The sequence below is a fragment of the Cavia porcellus genome, unplaced genomic scaffold (genome assembly GCF_034190915.1).
Source record: "Cavia porcellus strain 051 isolate PalLab524CR breed Dunkin Hartley unplaced genomic scaffold, mCavPor4.1 scaffold_25, whole genome shotgun sequence".
Lineage (NCBI taxonomy): Eukaryota > Metazoa > Chordata > Mammalia > Rodentia > Caviidae > Cavia > Cavia porcellus.
Genome location: NW_026947508.1, coordinates 5422791 through 5447419, shown reverse-complemented (window position 1 = coordinate 5447419; position 24629 = coordinate 5422791). Strand labels below are relative to the sequence as shown.

The 24629-nt window shown below is 59.5% G+C and overlaps 1 protein-coding gene across 1 annotated transcript in view; it reads right to left on the bottom strand.

The window, feature by feature from the left end:
* Spsb1 (splA/ryanodine receptor domain and SOCS box containing 1) overlaps window positions 1-24629 on the bottom strand; it is a 45123-nt gene extending 20494 nt beyond the window's left edge. Inside the window, exon 1 of the mRNA XM_003471445.5 lies at window positions 24463-24629. The gene's annotated coding sequence lies outside the window, so the exon portion shown is untranslated. The remainder of the gene's footprint in view (window positions 1-24462) is intronic.

Sequence of the window (24629 nt, the reverse complement as noted above, 5' to 3'; positions counted from 1 at the left end):
GACGTGTGTTCACACGGGACCTGCATAGATATTTACCTGTGACAGCCGCCCTCAGGCTTCACCCAGTCACATACAGAAAAGTACAAAAGGCGGAAACCCCAGACTCCCGTTTTGTCTTGTGACACCAGGGATTAAACTTTGCGCCTTCATACTCAACTACATCCCTGGCTCTTTCTCTTTTGCATTTTGACACAGCCTCTCGGTAACTGCTAAGTTGCCCCGGCTGGGCTCAATCTCATGATCCTCCTGCCTCAGCCTCCCAGAGGGTTAGGACTACAAAGCATGTAGCACCGTGCCAGTGTTCCTGAGCGCCTCAGTGCTCTCGCCAGCGACCCCAGGCCACCAGGACGGCTCACTGTCCATCCCTTTCATCCACCTCTGACAGAACCTCAGGGTCCCTCAGGGTCCCACCTGAAACCACACAGCACTCGGACCCCAGGGTGCAGAAACAAAGCTCTGCGTGGCCCTTGTTTATAGCAGACAATGCCCCGCAGACCACACTGGGGAAAGGTGACACTGTACCCTGAATGCTAAAGGCATCTGGGACCCGCATGGCCGGGCTGGCGCCTGCTGCCTCCCCCAGCCACCACCAGGAGAAGCTGGGCCAGCTGTCCCATCCCCCACAGAGACTGGCCCTCGCTCTGGGAAGTCCCGGGAGGCTCCAGGCGCTGCCAAGTGCCAGAGTTTTGAGAATTTAATGCGCCGCACTCATCCAGGACCTCTCTGCAGGTCTTTGTCTCTGTGTGTCCTAGCTCAAGCCCCGAATCCCCTGACCTGACAGTGGCCCAGCCTGTGAGCAGCCATACGGACAGGGTCTCCTGGCCTCTGGGCCTCTCCTGGCCACAAGCCTGGCCCTCCACACACCAGGGCTTGCTGTCCCTCACACATACCTGTCCCTGCCCTCCCGCCCCCTGCATGGAGTCCTCAGCCCAAGGCACTCGCCACGCCGGCTCCGTCTCCTGCACCGTGGACCCTGCAGCGGGGCACTTGGTCTGCAGGGCTGAGCTGCCCACAGCCCTGGTGCTGGGCACGCGTGGTAGCGCTGAGGCCCCAAGCAGCCTCCTCTCGGGTCTGGTCCTGCCAGAGCCCCAATCCTGGCAAAGGTGGGGCTACGCCTAAAAGGGAGAGGAACTCTGTGCCGGGGTTGAGTGGGTCACATGGCCGGAGGTGCGGGGGTGAGGCAGGGCGCTGTCTGGCCTCCAGCCTCCACGCACGGCAGCTGACATGCTCCATGCTCAGGAGAGATGGATCCGGTATCTCAGGGGCACAAACCCCCAGTGGTACCAAAGCACAGCTTGGGATCCACACCCGGGACTCCACCGACTCCACCTCCCCACAGGGGCAGGCGCTCACTGCAACGTTGCTGGGTACCCCGATGGGGACGGTGGCCTCTCTGGGCCTCAGGTTCCCCATCTGTGAAATAAAGAGCCAAAGGGCTGTCAGCTCTTCCCAAAGTACACTGCGCAGACCCTTGAGGCCCTGAAAGAACACTCATGAGGCTGGGGAAACATCTGACCCCTCCTAGAGAGCCCCAAAGCCAGCAGCATCTTCTAAACGCTGTTAAGTCCTGCAGAGTGAAAATGCATAGATTCTGTTCACTGCCAGGGGTTCTCAGGCCGGAGGAGCAGGGGAGTTCCTTCAGGAGCCCGTATCAGCCCAACACCTGGAAGGGTGCCCCCCACACGGCACCCCGCACAGCACCCCGCCACATTTACCAGGCACTAGACGCGGCGGTGCTTGGCATGCTGCAGGGCATGTACCAGGAGCCGCCTCCACCTGCTCGCACCCCTCTGCAGGTCCATGCCACGCCCCAGCCCCTCGAAGTGCAGCTCGTACTGGAGCACCCCACTTACACCCCAAGTTCAGAGGCGGGGACTGCGAGAAACCCAGAACCGGTGTACCCTCTTCCTATCTTTTCATTTATTTTCTAAAATTTTTTTTGCAATTCAAAATTTGGAGGGGCACAGGAGGGTGAACATAGCACTGAGCGACATCTCTAGCCCTTTTTTTTGTTTTGAAACAGACTCTCACCAAGTTGCTATGTTGCCCAGGCTGGGTTCAAGTTCCATCCTCCTGCCTCAGCCTCCCGGAGGGCTGGGATCACAGGCGTGGGCACCACATCCACTGGGTCCATCCACTAGACTGTACCAGGGCTGGGCAAATGCTGCTCCCGGGGCAAGCCGGGCCCGATGTCTACTTCTGTAAATGAAGTTTTCCTGGCACATGGCCAGCACCCTCGTTTACACACTGTCTGGGCCTTCACAGGGCAGCAGCAGAGCCTCAAAGCCCGCACAGTCTCACCCTCCAGCCCAGCAAGTTTGCTGACCCTACTTGGGAAATGGCCAAACCACTCCCCGGGCCTGGGCTCCTGCAGAAGACAGAGCAACCAGCAGCACCCAGAAGAGCTCCCCGGGGCCCAGGGGCGCCCGCGCCCCACCGAGACCCCACAGCAGAGCCTTAAATGCGGCAGTTTCTCAGTTTTGCACCTTGCTGGTGACCAATCAACTTCAAAGCACATTTCCCCACACAGTGTCACACTCAAGACACAGTGACAGACTGTGGGCACCAGGAAATGCACCCCAAGAAGAAATCAGACACGGGGAGAGGAAAGCAAAGCATTGCTCTTCCCGCCCCGCACCACACTCCAGGCAGGTCACCTGGGAGGGCCTGAGTGGGCAGATGGCCGCCTGGCACCCCCGCTGTGCCACCCAGGCACGGGGCCCAACGGCATGGGTGTGGGGACGGGACGGAGGGGGACAGGAGCTGGGTGGCCCCAGGCCCTGGAGAGCTGGACAAGGCCACTGACCAGACAGGAGGGGTTAGGGATGCCCCAGAGAAGGTGCTGACCGCCCCTGAGCTGCCTCAGTGTCTATGGGGATTTTTGTGTTTGACTCAGAGGCAGAAAATCTTTCAGAAGAAACCATCACAGACTAAACTGCAGGCGAGGAAAGCCCCGGGGAACGGCACTTCCCGCTCGGCCTGGCAGCCGATCCAGCCGCTGTCTGTCTCCAGGGCCCCGGGCCCAAAGGCTCCTTCGGGACAGTGGACATGGGCAGCCATAGAGGCCCGGAGGGTGTCTCCGTCTCTCAGGGCTCTCAGATCTGCCCCCCAGCTCCTGTCCTGGGCCCCTGCGGCCCTCAGCCAGACCACCCACCCACAGGGAGGACAAGGGCCACATGCAGACAGCCACCCAGGGTCACCTCAGTCGACTGCCAGGCTCTGCGCCACCCTCACCACCTGGGTGCCAGCCCCACTGTCCTTGTGCCCTGCAGGTGGTTCTCAGCACTGCCATATGGTGCAGCCTAAGTGGCCTCCGGGCATCTCCACCTCTGTGGCACAGAGATACCAAGTTCAGATCAGTGACGTGATGACCCTCGGGGTGGTGGTGGGACTGCATGAATTGTCCCCCAGCTGCCCCACAGTGGGGGCCCTTCATGACCCAAGAGGACATCCTGTTAGCACCTAGGCCCAGGTGACAGAGCAGGGAGAGCAAATCCTGCCCTGCAAGGTTATTCCCAGCCCCCTCAGTGGCAGCAGCCAGCCAGTCACACACCTGGGGACAGAGGGAATAAAGGCACAGGAAGGAGCCCAGTCCACTGGCCTGAGGGTCCCCAAACCCTGTCCCTGCCTCTCGGCCTTGCCTTGATTCTGACAGCAGAAGACTCTGGGGGCCTGCAGGACGCTGTCCCTCTGCCTGGCGGGGACAGGGTTTATGCAGAGACAGAATTTGCTGAATCTCTCAGGATGCCATCCTCCTGCCTCAGCCTCTCGGACTGCTGGAACTACAGGCGTGTGCCGCCACGCCTGGCTTTCCCTCCAGCCTCGCTGCCAGGGAGCTTCACACCAGCACAGGAAGCTGGACCACCCAGGTGGAAGGCAGCTCAGCCGCTGCTTTTAGAAACAGCTCGGTGCCTGCACCGCCTTGAGCCCTGCCAGCCCCATGGGCACAGCCACCCTGAGAGGGTGCCAGAGGCCAGCTAATGACAGGTTCCACCCCGACATGCAGTGTGGGCCATCCTCCTGGAGCTCAGGCAGCCTGCAGCCTCAGGCCAGCTGGGGTGGGTTGGAGGGGGTCTGGGACCAGGCTCTGGGCTGAGCCCTCTCCTGTGTCCTTGCAGCAGCCTCCAAGGGGAGCATCCCTGCCCACAATGTTTAAGTGGCATCCAGGAAACATGCAGGTCACCTGGAAAGCCCACCAGGCTCCTGCCACATGGTGCCTTTCAGGGAGAGGCCACTGAAAGGGCAAAGGTCAAAGTCACACACACAAAAGCGCTTTCTGACCCGTTTCCACCTTTCTGGCTTTGTCCCTCAGCCTCTTCCGGCTACTGGCCTTGCTCACTGGGGCCCTAACCTCAGGACACCTCTTGTCACCACTCCCCGTCTCCCTACCACGCTGTCCAGCCCCCACTTTCAGCTGCTTTGGCAAAGCCCAAGCCCACACGGAATCTCTGCCAGCCCCAAGCCCTCTGCCTGCTCCCAATACAAAGCCTGGGGATCAAGGGCTCCTCGCATCTGCCCTCAGCCTCTGCTCTGAGGCCACAGCACCCCTGAAGTTCCACCCCACCATTTCGTGGGCAGAGGCACCCTGTGCCCACACCCTGCGCTGTATGTGGGGGACAGCCATGCTCACTGGCCACAAGCATCAGACCACAGGTGCCCCCGGACAACGGGTGCACCATGAGGGCGAGGGCCTGGGTCTCATGTACCATTTGTGCCTCAGAATGGATCGTGGCAGATGATAGGTATTCAGTAAGAACCTGTGGGACCAGAGAGCGGCCTTTTTGGTCCACACTGCCACCATCTCCTGGGACACCATTCTAGGGAGACTCTGGAGCCTCCCTGACCACAACACTGTCCTGGAGAGTCCTACCATCCATCTGCTGTCTGTCCCTGGCCAGCTTCCTCCTCCCGATGCAAAGCTCCTCAGTCCCCAAGTGAGCTCACTGGCCCCAGGGGGCAGGCCCAGACAGTCCCCAAGGCAGAAGCAGCACTGGCCTCTCCCGCCGGCCAGCCCGAGAGGGCCAGTGTGCCTGCGGCTGCCCTCTTGGTTTTCTAGGAACCTGCATCTGATCTGGACCCACCATACCAGCCCACAGCAGGGAGAATGGACTTCTGGTCCCAAACACTACTGACTGGCCCAGCATCAGCTCCAAGAGGTCAGGGGTGATGAGAGTGACCATCACAGCACGCTGTGGCTCGGAGGCCACCACGCCCTTCCCATGGTGTCTGGGTGCCAGGAGCCACACACAAATTTCCTTTTATGGAACAAGACGGGCTGGGCGCTGGCACACTCCACGGCAGGGAAACCCAGGTCTGGGTTTTCTCCAAGGCACAACAAGCTTTTGTCCTGACTCCTGCCTTGTCCCCACCCGACTGCCCCCTCGGTGGGTAGAGAGTCCAGGAGCCCCAGCCCTGCCAAGCAGAGCCTGCTGCAGCTGGCCACAAAGGGACACTGTGGAGGATAACCAGGCACCAGATGCCCATTTTGTGGGGCTCTACTGTGACCCCAACTGCTCTAGGTATAGGAGGTCCTCCATGAGCTTCTGATGGTGACCATGGAGGCATCCAGTAGCGGCCAGATTGCCCACAGCTGGCACAAAGTACCCAACACTTAGAAGAGGAAGGGTTTAACTTGGCTCACAGTTTCAGGGGGTTCAGTCCATGGTTGGCTGCTTCAGGTCAGGAGCATCTTGGTGGAAGGGCCTGGTGGAGCAACACTGCTCTGTTCAAGGTGGCTGGAAGCAGAGCAGGGACAGTGCCAGAGAGGCAGGGGCCAGGGACCAGATACAGCCCCCACGGTCACACCTCCATGACCACCCAGGCACGTGCAGAAGTGGGCTTCACTGACTCGCTCAGTGGCTCCCAGGCCAGTCAAGCTGACAGCTATACTTAGGCATCACGGTTGTTCCCCCAGAAGCTGCCCGCTGTGGGCTCTGGGTGTCCAAAGACACAGGGCCAGCAGGTGTGAGCAACAGGTCACCTCCCTGGACAGAGCTGGCCTGGCAGTCCTGTCTCTGCTCCCTTCAGACCTGGATTCCACGAAGATTACAACTTCAGCCCCATCTAAGCTGCCCCTTGAACACAGGGTTCCAGGTGTGGGCAAGGGGCCCTGGGGTCACCGCAGCCTCTGACCTCCCCAGCAAGCATCTCCCGGACCCACTACGACCTCTGCCCACAGTCCTGAGGGACAGCTTGGGGATGAGCCAGGGGAGAAATGGAAAAACCCTGGCAATTCCACAGAAGGCAAAGGCCTGGGGGGCCGAGTCCTGCCGCCAGCCGCCCTGGGCGACGGCCCAGCAGGAACTGTCGTCGCTTCCCCAGAGGCTCAGGCGGCCAGCCTGGCCCGAGCTCAGAAGAGTGGAAGGTCCCGAGTTCGGATTTCCCCTTTCCAACATGGCAGAGGGGAAGAGGGGCCAGCAGAAGGTGCACCTGGGCGGCAGCTGGGGTGGCAAAGCCCTCGAAGGCCAGAGCCGGGAAGACACGGCCGCCCAGCCTGTCCACAGCCAGCATCAAAGAGTGATAGTCAGACACTGTCACCGAGGGGAAGGTCACACGCCGGTCAGGGCTGGCGGCACGGGAAGGGAGTAACCTATTTCCAAGCCCCATTCAGGAACCTCCGACGAGCACAGACGGCTGACGCATCGGACAACAAAGGGACGAGTCTGGGACGCGCACTGGGAACCAGGAAGGCGGGTGCGGAGGGGTGGGCGTCTGGGGATCCGACGCGGTGCTTCCTGCTGGCCATCAGCAGGGCCAGGCCAGGCCAGCGTCTTTGTCTGACACCTGTCACTTGTGCACCCAATCTCCTGGCTTCCGGTGAATCTCCAGCCACAAAGGAACCAACAGGTGGCGGCTGTCCTGGCCCCGAGACCCCGTCCCCTGGGCTGTCTCACCCTCTGCCCAGCACCCCCGTGATTTCTCATAAGATGCTGAAGAGTGTGCACCCGCAAAGGGACCCGCGCCCTCTTGGCCAATGCCCCCTGTCCATCCCTCAAGTCAGGACCTGATATCCCTCTTGCCTAGAGCCCAGTGCATGATGGGAGTCGGGCAGAGGGCCAGGTTCTGCTCCTGACCGAAGGACAAAGCAGAATCTGGGGACAACGTGCACCTACGTGCACACAGCACATAGTACCTGTCCGACCTGGGGTTGAACCCCAGCTCTGATGTGAGATTGTTCTGAGCTTGTTTCCCACCTGCAAACCAGGAACAACAATCCTGCCCCAGAGAGAGGATCAGAAGATGAGACAAGACAACGTGGCCGCCCACTGGGTCCGGGCCTGGTACGTCCCAAGTGCTGGTTAAAGAGAAGCCGGAGAGGTGGGATCCAACCAAAAGAACGAGGAATCTCCATCACTGGGGAAAAATCCTGAGGGTTGGGGCGGTTGGTAACGAGCCCGTCAAGCTCACGATGGATGGGAGCACAGCTCAGGGCAGGTATTTCAGCCACCTGCCCATCCACCCTCCTGCCCCGCAGGACTGGGTCACGTGACCCATCTCTCACCATCTCTGCCACAGTCACAGGGAGAAGCAAGAGCACAGGAGAAAATAATGACCTCACCCGGTGGTGACGGTGACCTCACCACCCACCACTCCCGCGGCTCCCTGGGGTCCCCACACCTCTCACCCCCTGCACAGCGTCCTCGGGCTGGTGCTCCGAGCTCCAAAGCCCTGAAGTGGGTAAACGCCTCTCTGTAGGTGGCACCTGGGTGGTGAGCCCTGGTCAGGGTGGGCTTCTCTGGGGTCGCAAGGAGCGGCCCTGAGCCTGAGCCACCCCACCACCACCACCCCGAGGGCGCGCGGAGACTTGGCTACTCGGAATTCCACTGCACACACGCTCTCTTTGTGCGCAGTGCGGGACCACTAACCCAGAAACTCGACCCTCTGGAGGCCGCTAAGCCCCAGGAATGCAAATGTTTAAGGCCGCCCACCCCGGCTGTCCCTGCAGACTAAACTAGGTCTAAGAGCTTTTTTCAGCTCAGTGTTTTTGGGGAAATTTGTTGTTTTCTTTTTTTGAGGGGAGGAGGAGGAGGAGGCTGACAGGAAATGGGACTATTTCCAGCACCTGTAATTACTGCTGCCCCTTTCATCAGAATCCTTGGCAAAGTCCCTCCCGTGCTGGGCCTGGAGGCAGCAGCCAGGACTCTGGAATTCAGATGTGGAAAGGCCAGACAAGGCTAAGCGAAATATTTTATCTTTTTTTTTTTTTAGCAGCACTAGGGGTTAATTGCAGGATCTTTGCACTGAGGTGCAGCCCCAGGCCTTTTTATTTTTTATTCTGAGACAGGGTCTCACTAAATCGAAGTTGCCCAGGCTGAACTAGAATTTGTGACCTTCCTGCCTCAGCCTCCCAGAGTGCTGGGATGCATCACAGGCACGCACCGCCATGCCTGGCTGAGGTGCCTATTTTACAGGAGCAGGGAAGGGTCTTCCCTGGGAATGTGGGGCTTCCACCCTTCCACACCGAGTGCATTATAACCCGGCCCCTAGGGAGATTTCAGCCTGAGGACACAGGTGACATAAATGAGAAGTCCTTACAAGGGAACAGGAAGGGCAGAGCCCACCCTCCCTGCACCTCCCAAAGGAAGACTCTGGGCAGCTGAGAACAGACCTGACCCTACGAGGGACGAGGTGAAGATGGGAAGGGGTCAGCCGAGGCAGCCTTCCTCTGGTTAAGAAATCCAAGTCCTGCCACGTGCCAAGCACTGACCAAGGCACAGGGCTGAGACCTAGGAGGACGGAGCCCTGAGGAAGATGATCACAGTCACCACGGAGGGCATGCTGGGTTGGGTCAAAGGCGATAGCTTTTTCATCATCAGTGAGGAAGCTGAGGTATTCACACACCTGTCCACTCACCCACCCACCATCCATCGTCCAGCCGCCTACTACCCAGTCATCCATCCACCCATCCATCCACTGATCCACCCACCCACCCACCTACCCATCCATCCACTGACCCATCCACACATCCATCCACCCCTCCATCCCTCCAGACTCCGGCTGTGCACCTTCCATGCCCCGGCCACACGCCAGGGCACCAGGAACCCAGCAGGGATCAACAAGGTCTGCCTGGAAAACATTCCAGGACCTCCCCTGGGATTCCTCGCAGCTGTGCCCCAGCTCCCTCAGCTCCCTCCTGCTCCATGGCCTGAAATCCTTCGGAACCAAAAGGGGGAGGGGATGCGCTCCCCCGTGGGTGTCAAGGAATAAGTGATACGCACTGAACAGAGTGGCTATTATCAACACCCCACGACAGTGTGCAGGGAACACCGAGAAGGCAGGAGCTCTCCTGGCCCTCGGGAGCCCCCCGAGGACGAGGGAGATGCGGGTACCCCACATGTACACACAGCTGGAAGGCAAGTCCTCTGGAGGTTAAAGCCCTCTGGCTCTGGTAGAAGAGGAGGCCAAGCAGGTGGACGTGTCCAATACCCAGGGGGCAGTCCCAGCCCCAGAGATAAGAATGGCTCATTGTCACCCTCTGGTCCGTCTTCTTCCAGCACCAGGACCCTGTCTGGTGCTCACACGGGGTGTCTGCACACATCTGGAGGAGGCAGTCTCCGCCACGCAGAGGGAGGGGACAGAGAAGCCACACGAACCTGGACGGGGACTCTGACTGGGCCCTGAGCAAGTACATTGCACTGCACTCCAGCTGCCTCGGACCCAGGCATCTGGCAGGCAGGTGGTCAGCTAGGGCCAAGGCCCAGCCTCAGTCCTTCAGGGAGGCCTGGGTGGGGTCAGCAAAGGTGGGCAGGTGGCTTCCACCTGAAGCAGGCATAGAGGGGTGGCCACAGGAACAGCAGTGTAGGCACGGTGTTCACTCCAAGCCTCACCAAACCAATCACACTGCTGCCCATTCAGTCTCCCCTCCCGCCCTCCTGGCCACCTCCACGTCCCTGCCTTGCACAGGGCCGATACTCAGGACTGCTCCAGCTCAGGCCTGGGTGCAACACCAGCCGCAGGGTGCTGGGGATGCGCACAGGATGGTGACCTCGCCCTGTAACGCAGCTTCTCTTGTGGACAGGGGGGCACCCCCAGCCCATGCTGGGCCCCTTCCACACACATCACCATCACCCACTCACATGACTGTCCGCACTGTGGACAGCGAGTCCTCTGGGACAGGGACCCCATCTGGTCTGGCTGTGTGTCCAGAGGCCCTGGTAGGTGTGAATTCTGCTCAAGCCACTGAACGTACAAAGCAGCAGTTTTCTGGCTACCGTGACTGTCTTCAGCCCTGCGGCAGGACCCCGCAGATGTGAGGTTTCCAGGTGTGGAAACTGAGGCCCACGGGGGCTAAAGAATGACCCGGGAACCAGGCCAAAGCACATGGTGTTCCCAGGATGCGCACGCAGCCTGGGAACAGAAGCAGGAGGGTAGCTCTGGGGCAAAAAAAAAATGGCAAGGAGCCTGGGCCACAAAGCGGGACACTGCCCTGCTGCCTGCCTGCTTGGTCCCCACACAGCCTGCAGACACTGTGTCCAGGCAGCGTCCACAGAGCCAGGGGAAGGGGCAGAGGCCCGGCAGAGGAGATACACAGCACGGGGAGACACCAAGGCAGGGAGGCTGCACGGCCCCCTGGCCAGGATATGGGGGCATCAGCGGCCTCCAAGTGCCCATGTCCTCCACCACCCCTGCCAGCCTCAGCCTGGCCCCCAGAGGCCTGTTCTCCCTGGGCACAGGAAGCAGTGCTCCAAGCTGCCCAGGAAGGGGACCGGGCACAGCTGTTTCCCGTCCCCAACCTGGCCTGGCACAGCCCACAGCTGTCCATCCCGCTTCCGCTGGCTCCCGGGGACATGGGCCCTGCACACAGGCAGGGGAACAGAAGGCTGAGGAGGAGTAAAAAGCTCCCAGCCAGGCATCCAGGAAGCTTCAGGGCCTCCAAAAGCAAATCAGCCCCTTTGCACAGGAAACCAGCTCCGTACGCCTTTGATATCATCCTTCCCTGAGCTTGAAAGCCTGCATGGCATCCCTTCCAGATACCCAAACTGACACCCTGGAGTCATGCTGACTAAGTGTCAGGCACTTACTGGGTCTCCAGGTCCCAGCCACGCTCCTGCTGGGTTCGTATCCACACCACCTCCCCCAGCCAGGAATCTCCCGCTTCCCACCCCCTCGCTGTCAATGTCCCCCCAGCCAGAGCAAGGCTCAGTCTCCTCCAGGAAGCCCCCAAGATTCACCTGCCAAGTAAACTCAGATCTGCACCAAAATGCTCCAGAGCCCTGCTGGCCTCTCTGACCTTGGGTTGTCGGGTTTGGAGACTGCCGGGTGCTTCCCTTCCAGGCAACACCCAGAGCCATCCAAGGCTGGGATTAAGCCCCTCCAGCATGTGGGCACCTGGGCCCTGGATCCAGCTGGGCCTCCAGCTATTTGAAGGATATGCCAGGCGGCCTGCTTCCACCCATTCCACCCCATTTCACAGAGGGAAACTGAGGCTCAGAAGGTTAAACACTGGAACTGCTTTAGTCCCCACACAGGCTGGACACAGCTCCCAGTGCGGCTGCTTGCTGCCATCCTAAGGAAAGGAGACTGTAATCCAGCACTCCGGGAGGCTGAGGCAGGAGGAGCACAGGTGTAAGCTCAGCCTGGGCAATTTAAAGAGTCTCCATCTCAAAATGAAAACTAAACAGGGGGTGGGAATGCAGCTCAGCACAAAGGTCCTGAGTTCCTGAGGAAGAGGAAGAAAGAGACCAGCAGGCCTCGGCATCCAGATGTGTCGCTGAACTGCTGCTGTCTGCTCTGGGACACAGAACATGCATGCTCAGGACACCGAGCCCCACATGGGGACCTTCAGGAGCCCTGCTCAGCTCTTCCCTCCCAGCAAGGGAAGGGCTCTGCCCTCGGCCCAGGGCCTGCCCACTGCCAGGAACACCAAAGTCCCCTGTGCAGAGCCAGCTCTCTGGGCCCAACACGCATGCAGGAGGACACACCAGGAATCCTCTCCTCCATAGTCCCCAGAAGCTGCCTCTCAGCCCTTTTGCAGCAGAAGCTGGAGAGCGTCGCTGGCCCAGGTCCCCCGGGCACTACGTGCCAGGGTGGGTGCACTCACCTGGTACCGCGCTCTTTGCCCAGCACCCCTCCCCCTGCCTGGTGAGGGCAGAGCTGAGCCGGAAAGAGCCTGAGGCGGGTGCTGTGGCTCCTGGGCGTCCTGGGGGCCGTGCTGCACAGCTCCCCACCCCCTGACCTCTGGCACCTGGTCCTGCTTGTAAGTGACTAAGCGGTTTCTCCTCGAAGGCAGCAGTCTGCCAGGAGGCTCCACTGGCCAAGGAACTGCACCAGGATGCCTGGAGCTGCACGCGTGAAACCCACAATTAGTGAGTCCCCTTCTTGGGAAAGAAAACCCCTCCATGTTTTGTTTTGTTTTGTTTTGCCCTTAAATGAAACAATCCACCCACGCAGTTACTGGAAACCAAGCATGTGAAACTGAACCGTTTGCAGAGAGAATTAGTCAGCAACCTTGTGCGCAGGCCGCTCTGGGAGGTGGGGCCGCCCCAGGCTCGGAGGTTCCCCGTCCCAGAGCAGGACCAGGTGACCCTGACGTCTCCCCTGCCCACAGTGTCCTCCTGAGGCCAGGTGGTGCCCCAGTAGGGTGCATTCAGGGTGCCTGGTACCCAGGGCCAGTTCCCTGACACCAGAGGACAGCTACAGAGTAAAGTAGCCGGAGGCCAGAAGCCTTGCCTTGGGAACCAACCTCGCCGCTGGCCTCAGTATCCCCATCTGCAAAGTGGGGTGTGTGTGACAGACTATAGTGGGCATGTGCAGTACCAGAATCACCAGACATAATGTCCCCGAGGCGTCCCCTGACAGCCATCGTGAAGGGCGAGTCCCTGACGTGACGACCTGAAGGAAGCCACTCGGGCTGGTGTGACTGTCCCAGGGCTCTGTACCCAGAGCAGTGGGGCCTCCTGTCATGGTGGAATCTGCTGAGTTGGTTCCCAGCCCTGCATTTTACCCATAGTGCAGCCTGGTGAGGCGATGGGCAGTGGGCCAGGCCACATGCCAGCGGGAAGGGGACCCACGCCACATTCCCTGTCCTCTGTCTTGACGGGAAAAGCAGATTCATCCCGTAGGTGCTTCACTGCAGTGACTTTATAAACAAGCAAATCACACACACACACACACACACACACACACACACACACACACAGGGAATTATCCGGTAATGCTACAAAAGGCCTGGAGCCCTGGGCTTCTCTTAGGGGGAGAGCAAAGGACACAGTAGCAGCAGTGGCTCCAATCCCTGGGCCGCCCCTTCACCTGGGATGGTGCCCTGTGCGTGGCCTCAGTCATCCCCGGCCTGTGTCCTTGCCTCCAGACCCTGGGACCCCCATTTGATTTAAGAGCAAGACCTCGGCCACTTGCCACTGGACACGTCTGCCAGAAGCATCCCTTGGGAAGGTAGGAAAGCCTGAAGCTTAGGGCTGGTTTTTCCTGGAGAGAAACAGCCAGGGTCAAGAGACCTACGCCCTGGACTGGCGGGGGCGGGCGAATCTCAGGGACACCCGTGCCAGGGTCCTGCCCTCCTGCTCCTCCCTGCCTCTCGGCATTACCAACCCCAGAGGAGCGCGGAGGAGGTGCAGGGGCCGAAGGCAGCCCAGCGGGGAGCCTTAGGATGGCTTCCAAGCCTGCCCGCTCCTTGCATATTTTGAGTGGGTGGATGGATTCTGTCGGGCATGGCTAGGTCCACTCACAGCCAAGCAGACCCCAAAAATGTCCAAAAGGCCTCTGGGATATTTTTCAGTTGTCTGGGCAGCCTGAGAAGCACAGGGATCTCTACTTTCTCAGCACTCCAAAGACATCCCTTGGTCTACCCAGCCATCACCCAGCACCTGTTGCGGCCGGCACCCAAGGCACTGCAGTGGACTGGCTGGCAGAACATGGGACACACTGTGTGTCTGGCCTGACCTCTTGTATATTGCTGGCCAATTCATTTAACTTTATTTTTATTTTCACTATGTATTCTAGGCTGGCCTTAGACTCACAGTGATCCTCCTGCCTCAGCCTCCCAAGTGCTGGCATTACAGGTGTGCACTACTGCACCCGTGACCTGTATTTTAAAAGTTTCTGTTTCCCATCTGTATTGGACAGGGCTGTGGGCAGCAGTACACCCTGGACTCTGGCACTGCTGAGGGCCCTGTACACATGGAACAACCCGCTGCAGACTCCTGTGACCTTGGGCCTGGCTCCAGACAACTGGCTCACACTACCCCCACCCCTCCACGCACCCCAAAACTCCCCGGGACAGCTTTCCACCCCAAGCCACCAGGTCCACATGAGCTCCTCCAGGCTTCACACGGTGACCATCCAGGAGAACACCTTGGATGGAGCCCGGCACTGCTGGACCTTGGGAAAGTGTCACCAGCCGCTTGCCCCACCTACAGGAGCAGACACCAATCTAAGTCAGTATTGGTGGCCACCTGACTGTGCCCATGGCCTGAAGACCATCAGCGTGGACAGTCACAGCAGGTCAGCCAACCTACTCCGGAAGGTGAATCCGGCATCCACTCCCGCAGTCTACACCCGGGGAGACGGCACTGCACCGGCTACGGGACCCCGGGCTGAGGCAGGCCCTGCTCTGTCCTGCCGAAGTTCAGAGGGAAAGACAGGGCCAGGCACGAGTCACACCGAGACCAAAGCTGCATCTTCTGAGGGCTCTGAATGGCGAGGCTTGGGGACCGGCTTTGGCAACACAGAAATTCAGTCCCATTTTCTGCTTTGCCCAAGCTCAGTGAGTGTGTGCTGAGGGCTGAGCCCCAACTCAGCACCACATTACCCGGGGATGCTCCAAAGCATCTCCCCAGGAAGAACAGGGAGAGATCACACCCCAAGTCGCCCAGACAAGGTGGGGGAAGCCGCTTTTCACACCTGGCACCTGGCGACTGTCAGAAGCATCCTAGGGCTGCCTGCCGGACCCCCGTTCTGGGGACGGTCGTTACCCCCAAGTGTTTCTGGGAGTCGGCAGAGGCCCCAAGTTAAATCTCAAACAAGAACCTTGTTCCCTGCGGCTCTGAATAGAAGCCGGGCCCTCCGGTCTATCTTCCCTTCTCCCCCACGCTGGCGCCCCCGGTCCTGCAGGACACTGGAGATGGGGTCTCGGAGGCGGCCCGGGGCAGCTCAGCTGCGGCCTCCACCCGCCGGCCCAAGACCGGCCGGCCTCTGCTAGGACCTGGAGTCACTGCTCAGCCGATGGGTCTTTGCACGCGCACGCAAGGATCCAGGGGCTAAGTGGAGACAGCAGATGCCACCATCACCCTATCGGTCCCTGCTGTAGTCTGTGTCTGAAATTTTCCACCATAAAACACGCAGGCTGCGGGCAGAGGCCAAGCTCAGCTGCGGCGAGACGCGGGAGGGGAAGAAAGAGCCCCAGTCATGGGGAGGCCATGGCCCAGACGCGCCTCCGGCGGCCCTGGCTGGGCACCTCGCGCGGCGCAGGCACCGTGACAGCCGGGACAGAGCTGCCATTCAGGGAACAGCGGCTCACAGACCTAGGGCTTGTTAGAAGAGAGAAGAATCCTTTATCCCGAGCCGTCTGTCCAGACAGCCCCCGCCCATGGCCTGGGGCTGGGGCGACAAGCGCTGGGGGCAACGGAGGGCAACAGCTGGGCCAGGAGGGGGACCCAATGGCAGGGCACTCTGCCCCTCGGGCCCCGCGGTCCTCCAGAGACCTGGAAAGGAACCTCGACACTCAGGTGTCCCCGAGGCGATGACAAGGACCTGCACTCACGGCCTCCCAGGCTTTTCTCATCAGGGCTGTCTAACACCTCCAAGCTGGACGCAGGACAGACTAGGGCCTGTATCGGGGCGATCGAGGAACCCGGCTGTGACTCCCAGGGCCTCCTAATCCACCTGGGGCAGCTTCCTGTGGAAATGAGGTCCTGTGATCGTGACCTGACCATAACCGTGACCGTGGGTGAACTGCTTCAGGGAGACGGAGTTGGGGGCATCCCGGGCTCAGAGCACAGGCTGGGCACCCTCCTGCAAACGCCACCATCACCTCCTCGGGAGGAAGTCCCAGCCCGTCTGCAGCCCAGGGCCAGCTGCTAGCTGGACACAGCCACCTGCGCCACCTTCCCTTAGTACCAGGTCCCCGCACCTCTCCAGGGCCATCAGACAGCGCACCCTCCAAACACGCTGAACTCCTCAGCGATGGCGGCAGCCCAAGTTACCAAAGCTCACCTTTATCCTGCCTCAGCATGACTCTTACGGCCACCACGCCTGACAGGTCAGGGCTTGGGCCACCTCTGGCCTCCCTGCCTGGCTTCCTCACCAGACTGTTTTCCAGACAGCCTGAATCCGATAGACACATTCTGTCCTCCAGAGAGAGAGATGGAGGCCAGGAGGGCCCACAATAGCCACTGGTAAGGTTGAGACCCAGGGAAGCCTGGAGAGGGGCTCAGCCCCAAACCCCTTGCAGCTACGAATGCTCAGAGTGTAGCTCTCAGCTTGGGGCTGAAGCCAGAAAGCCCAGGGGTCGGGAGGGGACGTGAGTCCCAGCGCCCAGAGGCTGGAGCACCTGCAGTCCCCATGTCCTAGCGGTCTGATCCAGGAGACAGAGCCTGTGGTCTCCTTTGCCATGGTGCCCAGGTGTCCCCTAAAGGCTCCTCCCCAAATTGTCACTGGATATCATGGGGACTGGAGGTGGTCATCAGGGTGGTGACCTGGGCTGGCATTAGTGACTAAGCTGCAGGCTCACTGTATCAAGCAGGTCCATACCAGGTACCTAGCAGATACCGGCACCCTCTTCTGGACACCCTTGCCTCCAGAATCATGAGCCAAACAAACTTTCAGTCTTTATACAACCTCCCAGCCTCGGTTATTTCGTTAGAGCAACATCAAATGGATGGAGGAGCCGTTGTAGTCCATCCAGGGCCCTGCCGACTGAACGTGCCCACCCTATCCAGGACTGATCTTTCCCACCCAGTCCACTGACTCACACACCGAGCTCTGGAAACTCCCTTAGAGACACAGCTCGTGAAGCCTCAACTGTTCTGGTCACAGGCCAGACTACTGGATTTCCCAGCTACCTACCTACCCTTCCACCAGCCAACTTGACAGCCCAAGCCAACCATCCCAAGCCTGCCCCTTGCCAACCTGGCCCACACACCCATCTCCTCGAGCCGCAGTCAAGCGCCAGAGAAAGACAAGCGACACCTCAGCCGTGGCTCCACCTAGCAAGGCGCCTTACCCTACGCAGCACTGAACGCACAGCGGTCACGCCAGTCTCTGGAGGTGGCATCACCTCTGTCCTGCTATGTCTATCCCATAATGTAATCGCCATGACACAAAAGCAGAGATGATTGGATCCTGGTAAAAATTCAGCCCTCTTAGGTGGTACAGCACAGAATTAAGAGCGAAAAAACAACAGACCCACCCACACGTGGTGTGCGTGGATACGCACAGAACGAAGGAAGCCTTGGTGGCCACCTGGGCCCTGGTTTCCACCACCGGTCACATGGCGGGAGCTCGGACTCCTTCTGCACACTGTGGCCCCCTCCCCGCACAGGGCATCTCGCTGGGTCTCAGTCTCTCACCTGAGGAGGTGACCTAAACGCCCGCCCTGAAGGGTCCTGCCTAGACTGGTGGCTGTGGTTTCCTGCTGACCTTAACCACGGTCATTCCAACAGAGGACTGAGGTCTCCCACACACCGACGCATTCTTCCTGGCCTCTGGGGTAGGGTGGTGGGACAGGTTCCTCTTGGGAGTCTGGGTCCATCCCCAGCTGATGTCCTTACATCCTTCCTCTCCTCTCAGCCTGCCCACTCATGAGGCAAGAAGCCCAAGGTGACCAAGTGGTGTCTTAACTTCCCGTTCAGTGGGACCACTGTCACATCCTCTGGGCAGCAGGGCGTCAGATAATCGGAATGGGTGACACACATATGGCCAGGAGGTCACCAAGGGGAAAGGGCACGTACACTGGAGCCTGAGCAGAGCACACACAGCCTCCCGGAGAACTCTGCCCCTGCGTGGGAGACTCTGCCACCCAGCTGCGGCTGCACTGGGTCTCTCAGTGGCCGCTCCATCTGACCACCACGCCAGCTGCTTCCGGATGAGGGGGACACAGGAAGAGCGGCGAGGCACATGCGGAGCACGACAGCGGGCTGTGACCTCGGATGAAGCACCTGAAATCCCCAAATGGTGATGCTGGCAGAAGCATGGCGAGCGTGGAAGACGAGTCCACACGCAGGACGGGGTCTGTTCCGGTGCTGGCCCTTCCATGACAGCAATGGCACAAAGAAATCAACCTCCACCAGGTGGCTGTTGGGCCACCCTGGGCGACAGTGCCAAGTTGGGCGCTCGATGTCCGCCTCTGCTGCTGGCAGGTGGGGCCCTCGGCAATGAGTGTCACCACGTAGCCCCGGGTGAGGGGGAGTCTACACTCAAATTCCCTCCGTGCCACCACGGCCACTTTGCTCACAAGCGGTGACAGCAGTGGCTGGGAAGGAGACTGACTGGGGTGCATGGAAGGGGTCACCTTTGCAAGCTCTTACAAATCTCTTCATGTCCTTTGTCCACTCAGACCAGTAGGGCCAAGTACCTTGTCCCCATATTCCTCTGCAAGCAAATTTCCAATTGTGTTCTGTCAGCTCTGACCGCTGGTTGGTGCCCATGAACCGGTCCGGTGTACACCTGACAGCTGCGACCTCTCCTTCGAAGCAAAATGCACACTCTGAGAGGTCCCCTGGCCACAGTCCTTCAAGAACACTTTCGTGTTGCCGCTGTCCCCTCTGAGGGCTGATGCAGAGCCATCTTCCTCCACCAACTGACCCTCAGAGGTGCACGTGGGGCACGGAGGGCGGTGTGACAGGAGTAGGAAGCTCGTGCATCTGGGACCCCACCCTACTTCCACATTTACTGCACTAGGGACCTGCTCAGCCCGGGTCATGAAACAACCACTCCCCTGGGACGGGGTCTGGCTGCACAACCTGGTGTCACAGCTCCGTGCAACAGGTAATGTCCCATTAAACACCAGCAGCTCAGGTCAAATGGTAACCAAGTGACCTCGGTCAAAGGTTTAGTTTCCACTAAGCAGTCACGGAGAGCTGTCTCTGCAAAGGAGAGGAGTTGTTTGCAGACCGTGGCTGGGCCCTGCTCCAACACCTCACAGCCCTGGCTGCAATTCTCCCGCCAAAGGCACCAAGCTCATCCCTGTCTGCCTCTCCACCCCAGGTGCCCCCAGCGCTGCTGCTCCTGTAACCTGAGGGGCAGAGCAGCTCACATGGCAGCCCCGACCAGCTGCACAGCCTGTTCCTCTATGGGCCCCACTTGGAACCAGCCACTTTTGGGGGCACCTAATCACAGACCATAGCATGACACCCAAAGGAGGGTCGCTGCCAAAATGCAAACGGATCCACCAGCCTTGTGCCTCTTTCTTGGCTAGGGAGGGGTCAGTGACCCTTGACCTGAGGGTTCCTGACACCCCACAGCACTAGACCTCTGCGGGGAGGTAGAGGCCCCTGAATGTCCGTATAATGTATTTCCTACAAATCTTGCATCAGGAAGTCCAGAGCAGGAGCTGTTTCTCCTCACTGGGTCCAGTCAGCACAATGTCATCAAGGCAATGGTCCAGCATGATCTCTGGAAGGGGGTGCCCAACAGGAACCCCATGAGCTAAACCACAGCACCGTGACGCTGATGTAGCCCCGAGCTAAGTGGGCCACTGTGAGCAAACTGCTTCCGGTGAACCTGATGGACAGGGATGTCGGAAAGGGCACTGGCCGGAGCAGGAGCTGCACACCAGGTACCAGGAGACACAGTCACTGACTCCAAGCGGGGAAGCCACATCTGGTTCAGCAGCTGAAACTGCGGTCACCGCTTGGTCAAGCTTTTGGTCGCTCACCCACTGTCACTCCCCAGGGCTCGTCAGTTTTTTGCTCAGGCCAAAGGAAAGGGCTGCATGGGGAGACCCAGAAATGCAACCCTGAGCATCTGTCAGCTCCTGATGGTGGCACTGATCTCTGCAGGCCTCCAGGGTGTCAGGCCCCTTCTGATTTCCATCTCCCTGGGTGGAAGCGGCTCTAGCGCCTTTTGTTTGACCTTTCCCACCACAGCAGACCTCGCCCCACAAGTTAGGGAACCATGGTGAGGAGTCTGCCAGCTGCTAAGCACATCTGTTCCAATTACGCATTGTGGAGCCAGAAAAATACGCACAGGCTATGTTTGGGGACCTATCAGACTTACTGTGAGTTGGCCCCGAGCTAAAATTCCACCAACCACCTGACCTGCTTTAATGAGTCCCTCGCTAACTGGCAGCCACAATGACAGTTCTGAGTCCGGGTCCCAGAAGGGCTGTTTCCTGTTCTCTGTTGCAATGTCCCTGATAAAATAAATAAATGGACACAAGTCCCTTGGGGGAAGGCTGGGGTAGCAGTTTGTATTTTTGTGGGTGCACTGGGGTCCTAACTCAGGAGACCCAGCTTCCTGCTTGCTCAGGAATGCAGGGTCTGCAGACTGGCTCGGGCTGGAATCAGCGAGGGGCCTGATTCTTCTGTGGTCTTCGATCTAGCTGGACTTTAGCTCACTCGCCGCAGAGTCTTCTGCTTACACAGACTGAGGAAGCACTCAGCGGGCCTCCGTCTATTTCTCTTCTCAGAACACCGTGATTAACTTGCCAGCGCCACAGATCTGCGCGAGTCAGCCTCTGCTGATTGCTGCTTGGCCTCCGCGGTCCTTTGCAGTAATTGCTAATTACACCCCACCTGCCTCTGGCAGGTGAGCACCGCCCCAGATCCAAGGACTTCCGCTCAGTTTGTTAATTGAGGGACTGACAGACCTTACGGCCTGGTGCACAGAGGAGCGTGGCAGGAGCTCTGCTCTAAGGATGCGGGACCACGCCTCACTGATCTGTATCTGGGAGCACTTAGGCCCACACCTCACAGGCCTAGGCCTCCACGGCAGGCAGAGCAGGGCTGTGCCTGGGCAGATTCTCCTGCCTGGCTCTTCGAGAGGCTCAGGGAGCCTAAGGTCCCTGCTCATGTGGTTTGCCTCCCGGCTGTGGGACTCATTATTTTTAAAGTTGAGTTTTAAAGCAGAGTTGTTTTTTTTTTTTCCTTTTGGGTTTTTGAGGCAAGGTCTCGCTGTGTAGTGCAGGCTGGCCTCAAACTGACATCGATCCTCCTGCTTCAGCCTCCTAAGTGCTGAGATTATAGGTTTACAACACAAAACCAGCAAGAAGCTACCCAGTGGCCCAGAGAGTGGCCCATTGAGCCACTGGGGTACACGGTCCTACCTCTATCCACCCCACCTCCGAGGCAGCAGGGCCAAGCTGACCTTGCAACTTGATTCTCCCCTTCAGTGCTGCTGAGGAAGTATCTACAACTGACCTGACACTGTGCATTTGCATGTGCACGTGGTTACACATATGTCTGCGCCTGTGTACATATGTGCACACTTGTGACATTCATGTGTTGACCCTGGTGGGGGAACCTGAAGACTCATTACTGCCTCCCTTCCACTCCAGTGTAGCCTCCAGGCCTTGGCCAAGTCTTGCAAAGAGGTGGATGGAGGACTCACAGTCCTGGGTTCTTAGGAGTGTATACAAGTTTGTGTCCAAGACTCAAGCAGGAGCCTGGTCCTGGCACAGGCCTATGATGCTGTTTCACTCTGCTGAATGAGGGCTGGCATCACAGCCCTTAGCAGCACAGTGCTGAATACCTGGCTGTGGGTAGATTTGAATTCTTGGACTGGAAAGGATGTTTCTTCGATCAGGTAACCAAAAGTCAGGACAGCAAGGCACCGAGAACGCCAAACAGAAGTCTTTGTCTAGACTCCACTATGTGGCTTTCAGGGGTAGCAAAAGGCCCATGCACCCCCAGGTAAACTGAGGCAATCTATATCTACCTCTCTTTAATAAAATGTTTGGGGTTTTTGGTAATATTTCTAATTTGTCTCGCTTTGTTTCTTGACACAAGGTCTTACTACGCAGTCTAGGCTGAGCTTGAACTCAGTATGTAGCCCAGAGTTGCTTTGAACTCATGGTGACCCTCCTGCCTCAGCCTCCCCAGTGGAGGGGTTACAGATGTGCACTGCCACCATCGCCACCACGCTTGGTTTCTAATAAAACCTTCTTTTTTTTAACTGGTACCAGGGATTGAACTCATGACCACACGCTTGCAAGGTAGGTGCTTATGCCACTGAGCTAAATCCCCAGCCCCCAATAAACACTTTTTAGAACAAAAAGATAAATCAATTCATGCACACCAGCCAGGTCCTACTTCTAGAGAAGAAGGAATGCAGACGTCCCAGCCTCCACTCGTGAACACCACGAGACTCTGAGGCCTCACTAGATGTGAATCACGTCTGCAGGCCAGCATCCCTCACCCTGGAGGAGGCAGGAAGGGGGCTAGCCCAGAGCCCGCATGGTCCTCAGAGCACCACTGGCCTCCACCAGCAGGGACAAGTTAAACATCCACACTGGTTCCAAAGAGGCAAGTTTTACACAGCATCAGCGAGGAACCCGCTGAAGGGTGGACCCCGTCTGGCTGGAGCAACCCAAGACATCTCCTTCACTCCAAAGTGACATCACCCAGGGCCCCAGGCAGGCCCACGCCTTCCTGAGACCCTAAAACCCATCTGCTCTCCACAGGGCTGGCCCCACCGAAGCCTGCACTCCACTCAACCCTGCTTGGCCAGTGGCTACTGCTCTGAGTGGCTCTGCTTTGAGGGCAGCAGCCAGGCTGGGCACAAAAAGAAAGACTTGCAAAGGTACTATAGCTGGCAACTCCACACTTTCCTGTGTGTGTACACACACACACACACACACACACACACACACACACACACGCTCCATCTACTGGATAAAGTGCTCCCTGCAGAAAGAGGAGGAAGAGGAGGAGGAGGAGCACTTCAAATGATCTAATCCATCACTTTGCAGCTGCCTGGCCCGTGACCTCAGTGCCGGGGACAGGAACCAACAGCAACAGCCGGCACTTGGTCTTGGTGCACGGCCCTGGCTGTGCAGTTTGGGTGAGGCAGCCGCCCTCGATGGGGCCCTGCTGGGAAGCAAGGGTGGGCCTAGCTGGATGCCCGATAAGTGGAGCAGGGCTGATCCCAAAACTTCTGGCAGCGGCGTCCTCTATGCTTAACCTGGCATCTTCTGCCTCCTCCAGGGGCAGAGACAGGAGCTGCAGCCTGCACGCCCTCCCCTGAACCCGGGGATGAAATCACCCCCCTCCCCAAGCGCTACCCCCGGACAGAAAATTCTTCCAAGGACACCAAACCTTAGTCACACGGGATGGTGCTTTTGCCATGAACACCTGTTAAAACTCAACTCATGACCGGGCGCTGATGCTACTGGCTGGAGTGTTTAATTAAATATTACTCACTCAGGAAGCGGCCCTTGCCAAGTCACCACCAAACCGTGCAGTGCATTTTCAGAGAAAAAGAGAGGAGGAGGGAAAGAGCCGGCTGCTCCAGTGGGGCACCGGCGCGCGCCTCCTTGACTGGGTGTCTGCTGGAGTCTCTCCAGGCCCACTTTGGACAACCAGCAAGAAGGTCGGGATAAGGGGAGGTCCCCAGCCTGGTTGTCACAGCTAGGGGGACGCACAGTCTTTTGCTCAAGACATTTCACAGATGCATACAAAGACACACACTGTGCCACACAATCATACAGTCACACTGGGCACACATGGTGAGACACAGGGACACACAGACATGCTGGTTTGTGCCACAGAAATGCACTCGCACACACGTGCTCATCACACACACACCCTCTTTGACTCCTCTCAGGAGCGCAGACATTCACGAAGGTACACATTCTCAATGACAACTCCCAGGGAGACCAGCAGGCCCTGATCCCAGGGGAACCACGCTGCACCCCGGTGCTGAGCCTCCGCGGCGGGAACTAGAACAGGACAATCGCCAGGTGCCCGCACAGCCACAGGTGCGGGTGACCGTCGCGCCAGCTCACCTGCAAACCGCAGGGGCGCCGCTGTTTCACCTTTATCGATTTCCTGACAACCCCAGCTCTCCCTGCGTGGCCCCGGAGCCTTGGAGGCTCGGGCTGGGGCGGTGGCGCCCCGGGTGGAACGTGAGCTCCGGGGAGGCGCAGCGGGCCGGGCCGGGCCGGGCCTCTCGGGGCCCAGGCGAGCCGCGCTGCGAACCCGGGGCACGAGCGGCGGCGAAGCGAAACTAACTCCGCCGGGCAGGGTCGCGATGGCCTGCGCAGGGGACAGGGCGGGCGCCCTGTACGGGCGCGGGGACGCAGCCAGGGGCGCCGGGCGCCCGAACTCAGCGGGGGCCCCGAACCCCTGCGCCAACGTCCCCGATGCTCCAGCGGGCGCGACGCCCCCCGCGGGGCCGGGACCCCCGCCGCGTCGCCCCTGCAGGTGGCACCGGAGTCGCCGCCCGAGCCCGCAGCGGACACAGCGCAGGGCGGTGCCCGGGTCCGCCGTCCCCGGGCTCTGCCCGCGCCCCTCCCCGCCCGCACCGCGACCACCGGCCCTCCGCGCCCTGCGCCGGCCACGCGCCACCCACCGGGTGCTGGGGCGCCGCTCTCCGGGCGCCCGGCCGCGCCCGCCGAAAGCAGCGAAGTCGCCTCCTCCGCGGCCCCGGCGCCAGCGCCTGGAGCCTGGATCCTCCGCGAGCGCCGCTGCGAGCGCGATTCCAGGCCGAGCAGCGAACCGGCGGACCGCTTTAAAGTG